The 6,792-nt window shown below is 37.4% G+C and overlaps 1 pseudogene; it reads right to left on the bottom strand.

Moving 5' to 3' along the window:
* Positions 1 to 4,389: 4,389 nt before the first annotated feature.
* Positions 4,390 to 4,509, bottom strand: LOC134912800 (5S ribosomal RNA; annotated as a pseudogene).
* Between the last annotated feature and the right edge of the window lie 2,283 nt (positions 4,510 to 6,792).

Here is a 6,792-nt window from a genome sequence, read left to right as displayed (position 1 = left end):
GTTTGCACTGCTGCTAAAAGCAGCTAGCGAGCGAACAACTCGGAATGAGGGCCTATGTCTTTATAAAGGTTTCCAAAAAATCTAGATACAGCTCTGAATTCCCAAACCTCTCAATCAGCTAAAAAGCCTCCGAGTTCTGGAGGTGCAGTAATTTTGTGCAAGTCTGCCCATTTTTTGTTAAAACAGCAATCATTTACAAGGCAAAACCAACCTTGCACGCTCTCACAAAATTCCTGAACCTCTGGAATTTGGAGGCTATTACATTTATCCGCATAAATGAGTCTCAGGGATGAAAAAGTTAGAGGAAGATATCATCTGTGAATTAACAAGTTTTTACTTTTCTGTCTCCAAGATAACACCATGTAGGACAGACCAAATTTATAAGACACAAATCATGAGGACTAGGACTAAACTGAAAATTAAGGGCATTACAAGGTTGACTACGGATGTGTCCTTATACATGTGGCCTCAATACGCTACACAGCGGGAGATGCCTGGTGCAAGTGAGCTGACAGGTCCTGTGCAACTATGCTAGGGTCTTTTTTTTTTTTGCCAAAGATACATCTTACTATAGTTGCAATGAGATGACTATGCAGATTAGTTTTATATGTGACAATCTTTATTTAAAGCACAACAGAACTTGGCATTTGTTAAAAGCCACAGCTGCTACATCGTAGTACTTCGATTGCAGACTCAGTCACATACAGTACAAATGTTGCATATCAAATTAACCTGCACAGTCTACTGGTGCATCCTAGTCACATTGTATTGTGACTAATATGCATTTTTGGCAAAATAAGATGCAAAAATGATGCCCAAACACTAGCAGAGTCTCAAGGGACCTGATGCACCAAGAGGGTCTATTTGGTGCACCTACAGCATGGGGCGCTGACAGCTGTGCCAGGCCCATGTAATTGGATGGGGCATGGCCAATCCAGGGAGGTGTGGCCAGCCCCCTCCTTTAGAAATAGTTTTCAAAAGTGTTTGCGCTTTTGCGATGTGGGCACATGCACTAGACACAGGGTGTCAGGTGAGCAACAGGGGTGGCAAGGACGGCAGCTGGGGGGGTGTAATTACTCAATCATCATGCATGGTGAGAGTAGACAATGCTTCTGCAGCTGCCTCTCTCCCCAGTGTAGCACACAGCAGCATATGTGCTGCGCTGGGGAGAGAGGCTGCCGCCGCAGCGGTGTCCTCTCTCTGCTTGCAGTGGCACTGTCACATAGAGGAAGTGGAAAAGCAACAGGATTACCTTACCCCGGACCACCCAACAGGTCTGGGTAGAGTGTACCCACTCCCTCCCTCTCAGCAGCACTGACTACAACAAAGATGTACTCTATGAGGACACATCTGTAAATACAAAATGGAAGCTGAATGATCAAAAATATAATATCATGGTTTTTGTAGCTTTTACTGAATTCTAAGTAAAAATATTTTGTTTTTGATTGCCTTGTATAAATATATTTATAAACAAACAACAGCCTTTAGTGCTTTATAAGCCATATAATAGTTTGTGGTTGAGATCTTTAAGAACAAATAGAGAAGTTAGTATGACAGTCCAGCAACTGTGATGTATCCAAAGTATGGAACTGAATATCCTGATATACCTTTGATAGGAACTTTGATATGGATAATTTGAAAGCATTGAGAAATAAATTAGGAGAAAAACATCAGGAGTGGAAGGCTTGTTAAAAGCATCTACTTATGTATACCCTTCACCATATTTAGCACAGACAATGTCCACTAAAACAATATACACAGAGTCCAAAATCATTGCAAATTATTCTTTCAACAAAAATGGCATTAGCTAATAAAACGTAACCAAGTGCAATTAGGGCAGACATAGTAGTGAAGATAATTACTATTTAATCCTAAAACACAAATATATGATACATATAGTATCAGACAGATGAAAGTGGGACTCTACAATTAAACCACAGATCTTATAGCTTTCTGTTGTATGGCAAAGAGAGATGATGATGATGATGATGATGATGATGAGGATGAGAAAGGGACACATGCTTATGATACTTTTACCCACACTTATGACACAAAATATACTGATGAGGATGAAATTTAGTTTAACATCGCTTAGAGATTAATGGGGCCAATTAATTAGTACTGCATAAAATGAAGAGTAGAACTAAAATGGGAATATATTATGCCAAGATACACCCAGACACACCTAACACTGGTAGTAAATAAAGCAGAGAAGTGCAGCGAAAACCATTTTTAAAAGCTCCCCTGAGAATGGTAATAACTGATTAAGGCAAGGTATGGTTAATTAATGTCCCTTAGACCAGACCAGAATTAAATCAGATATGTACTCCATGTGCTGAATATAGGAAAAGACCAAATTAAATTAATCCTAAACTAGAAAGCTTGTATAGAACACACTCACGCACATTTACTAATATGGTAAAATTGTTTACCGTTTATTAACCTCTGATTTAGTATTGTGAGTGAGTATAAGACACAATTGTTTTCATCTTCATCCTACATGTGGCAGTGGGTATTTGCTGCATAGAATCGCATGGTGCAGACACTTCCATGACCATGTCAAATGTGGGTGTAAATAATCGCTCCCGCAATGCATTTGCAGGGAAAAGTATAGATGAGAATGGACATACCTGTATTCAGAGGTAGGATGACAACATCGGCTATTTGAGCCACCAAAAGGTACAGATAGACAAGTCTTAGAAGAAGAGAAACAGGTGATAAAAGCATTTACAACTCAATTTCCATGCCAGCCTAGCTGGGGGGAAATAATGATGATTATGCAGGGACCCACAGAATTAAGGTGGTAAAGGAAAACTTGGCCAGGTTTACAACAGATGCATAAAAAAATGGTAACCCACAGTTTGTATTTTTCACTTGGTAAAGGATAATTCAGTATTCCACCCATGTGCTTCTGCCTCTGAGGAAGGAGTTAAGATACCGTTATGTGCACTCATGACAGAATACATAGGTAAGTTTTGATCTAAGGGGTGGAAAGGGGTGAACCTGAAAACAAGTACAGCACCTTGCAGAAATACCTTTACATGCATGTGTAAAAGAATTGGTATAGGAAAAAGCAAATATACCGTTATGTGCACTCCTGATAGAATTCACATGTACGTTTTGACCTTAGGGGTGGAATGGAGAGAACCTGAATCAAGTACTGCACCTTGTAAAGATACCTTTATATGTATGTGTGAAAGTATGGCAATGTAAGTGCCTGTCGTAAGCACACGGATGGAATACTTTATTATCCTTTACCAAGTGAAAGATACAAAGCATGGGCTCTCAGATTTTTATTGTTGAATATGTTTGATTTAAGAGCAAGAGTTGTGCTCTGTTACTCATGAATGTACAGGTTAAAGCAGCTCGAGTCATATGTGATATGGCTGACCAACAGTAAAATAAAAACCTGTCACCAAAAATGTTATAAATTACACATCATTTGTTTCTGTTGCCTGGGGATAGGACACTTTGCAAGGGAATGTAAATGCTTAAATAAACCTAGACAGTCCCTTTCTAAAAATGACACTGCAAAAAGTGAACAAGATCTTCCATGTTGGGATGAAGCAGTCCTCATTAAACACTATGAAATTAATATGTTATTATCCTAAGTGACCAACTATAGATTTGAATTTGATAACTGTACATTCTAAACATACATTTCTAATTGATAGGGGGCTTAAATATCACTTATAACTGTAAAAGTTACTTTACCTAATACAAATAATATAATACATGCAGAAGGGGTGGCGACAAAAATTACTCCTCTAAAGAAATACAAGAGGTAAAGGTAACAATTGGTCTTTAATCTATGGGAACTCTTTTATGTTAAAACATGTAAGAGGGAAGCTTCCGCACCAGTTACAAAAATTTATGAAAGACCAAAATAAGACAATCGGGGGGAATATTCAGAGATAAAGTCTATGTGGCGGTGCACCCTGAGTCAACAATAGTACTGTAGAACGTGAGTGGAGAAGGAGTAAGACTCTTTTTTGGGTGTACTCTTATGCTGAATAACAATGATCAAAAAATAGGTAAGTATATTAAAACTTGCCTTTTAATGAGAATAATTAAAAGGTGGTATCCAAAATTGCACACACAAACATACACATAACATAAATATAAATATGAAAAATATATCTTTGGTCTTTAATTATGATAGGAGGTATAATCCTAAATTGAGTTATGATACCAAAGCTGCCAATTCCGCAAGCTGGTATAAAAATTAAAGGCACTGAATTTGTGCCAGTTAGCTCAGCCTCAAAAATCACAAATGATAGCTTTTTGTGCCAGACAAGTAACAATGTAGAAAAGTGAATAGATTGAAGGAAGATAAGAGCAGTGATTCTGCTGTCAGTGTTAGGCAGGGAATAAGGGGCTAGATAGAGAGTTCTACTAAACTCGGTATTCCCTGGCGGTCACCCATCCAAGTACTGACCAAACGCAACACTGCTTAGTTTCCAAGATCGGACGGTATTGGGCATCTTACAGTGTGGTATGATAGTAGGTTGTCCAAATGCATCAGCTCCCTGGATCACTGATGAGAGATCATTTCCTTATAGTGATCTCTCATCAATGATCCAGGGAGCTATCATTTTTTTTCAGGGAATGGTAGGTTGCTGAATAAATTTGATACCTATGCATCTTTGTATGAATTGACTAAAGCTTCTGCACCAGTACATTTGGTGTATACCAAACAAACTAATTTATTATGTGAACTACTGAAAAATAACATCCTAGGAACTGAAATTTTTAACGTCATGAATATCTATCACATGCAGGCGGGGTCCTTCCTAATTACATGGTGATAAGCAGAGACCAGTTGCTTATTTCAGTGCCCATTGAGACCTAGTTACAAAGGGATTATCAGTATGTATTAATGCACAAATAACAGTTGTACTTGTAGACAAATCCTTAAACATTGTTTTGAGTTGCAATTTTGAAGTATATGCCCCATATGCAATATCAGGTATATTAGCTTGTCAGAAATCTCAATATGTGAGTGCAGCATGCTTTACAAAATGGGGACAGGCTCTCATTATGCCTACTGACATTACCCTTGTCAAATGTAATATTTTGAACACAGCTAATCTACTACCAGTTAATGCAACAGATGAGTTAGAGTGAGAGGAATGGGGGAGGAAAGTTTAACCATTCATGATTGCTTAACATATGTATATAAACAATTACTTCCAGAGGTAAATTTGGAAGATGTACCTCTCCAGAACCCTTACTTAGTGTGCCCTGCTGAGAGTAGCTGCTATAGGCAGACAAAAACTCAGACAATAGAATCAGGGTATGCTGTGACAGATATGACACATAAATAGTTAATTTCCACCCCTCTTTTACCACCACACTCAGCTCAGTTAGCTGAACTAAATGTACTAATAACAGTTTTCTATCAGCAAGAAGGAAAAGTGTAAATATATACACAGATAGTAGATATGCTTTTTATGTAGTGCATGATTTTGGGCAATTATGAAAACAAAAAGACTTAATGACAATAACAGGAAACCCAATTGCACATGCAGAAGCAGTTTAAGAGTTGTTAGAAACTATACATTTGCTTCCAAGATTGTGGTATTCAAATGCCACCCCATATGACCAAACATAATTAAATTACTAATGGAAATCGTACAGCAGATATTTTTGCAAAGGCAGTAGCACAAAGATAAAACTGTAAAGAAAATATTTGCACAGTTTCAAATGATATATGTTTACCAAGTGAAAAAACATTAATGGAAAAGTTAAAGATTGTACAGTAATTCACATGAAAGGACAAAGTGGGAAAATGCACAGTGTATACAAGACAATGAATGCTAATTGCAAAGCTCTGAATGTAAACCTGTCACCCAAAAATTGCTTTTGCTGCCATTGGCACAGTTGTTCTTTGTACTGAATTACTGGTAAGAAACACAGGAATGAATGGATATGATATACCTTAAATAATATAATCTTGCAAATGCACATATTTTGCTGGAATAGTCTGAAAGAGATGAGTCAACTTCTTAGAATAAAACCACAACTACATACACCAAGTCATCCACAGTTTGGTGGAAAAGTCAAATGTTACTATCACCAGTGGGTTAAAATGATTTCTGCATGCCTTGCAGTTTTAGTACAAGAGGCCCTGAGGCCTTTAAGAGTTTCTACATTGACCTTACAGACATTGTTTTTGTAACATAATTGAAACAGACCTTAAAGATATAAAAAGTTATGGTGTTGTCTGTAACAGAGCATTAGTTTGTTAAAAAGAATCTAAAGTCACCAAAGCTACTGAGGGATAAGACCAGGGATTGGTAATGAGATTTCCATCTATAATACTGTGTCTCACATTATTACATCCTAAAACATATTGATGCAAGAATCTCTTTTATGTGTTACTGAATGGAGTGCTCACAGCAGTCCAAAAAGGGCAGCCCAGTTATATGAATATCTATCTATGCAGCTACTTTATTTTGTACTGGCCGATGGTATTAAGGAGTGTTTAAAAACAGGTTGAAAAGATTATGTAGTAACTTTCTACCAAGAGCAGGTCTTTGCAGAGGGTATCCAGGAGTTCAAAATTAGTGTTAAAATAGTTTGATCCATATAGGGGACCTATACATTAGCAAGGGTGATGTTTAATGGCTTAATTTAATCATTTTTATCTCAGAGATAACAATGTTACAAACAAGCACTGCAAATTATTTCTCTATAATGGGACCAAAGGCATAGCTGCCAAAGTAAATATGTCAGTAGACAAGGAGTGGCCAGTCCCATCAGAGTGTGTTTCTTGATAGAAAAAAAACT

This window comes from Pseudophryne corroboree, chromosome 4 (assembly GCF_028390025.1).
Source record: "Pseudophryne corroboree isolate aPseCor3 chromosome 4, aPseCor3.hap2, whole genome shotgun sequence".
NCBI lineage: Eukaryota > Metazoa > Chordata > Amphibia > Anura > Myobatrachidae > Pseudophryne > Pseudophryne corroboree.
This window is presented reverse-complemented; position numbering and strand designations above follow the sequence as displayed.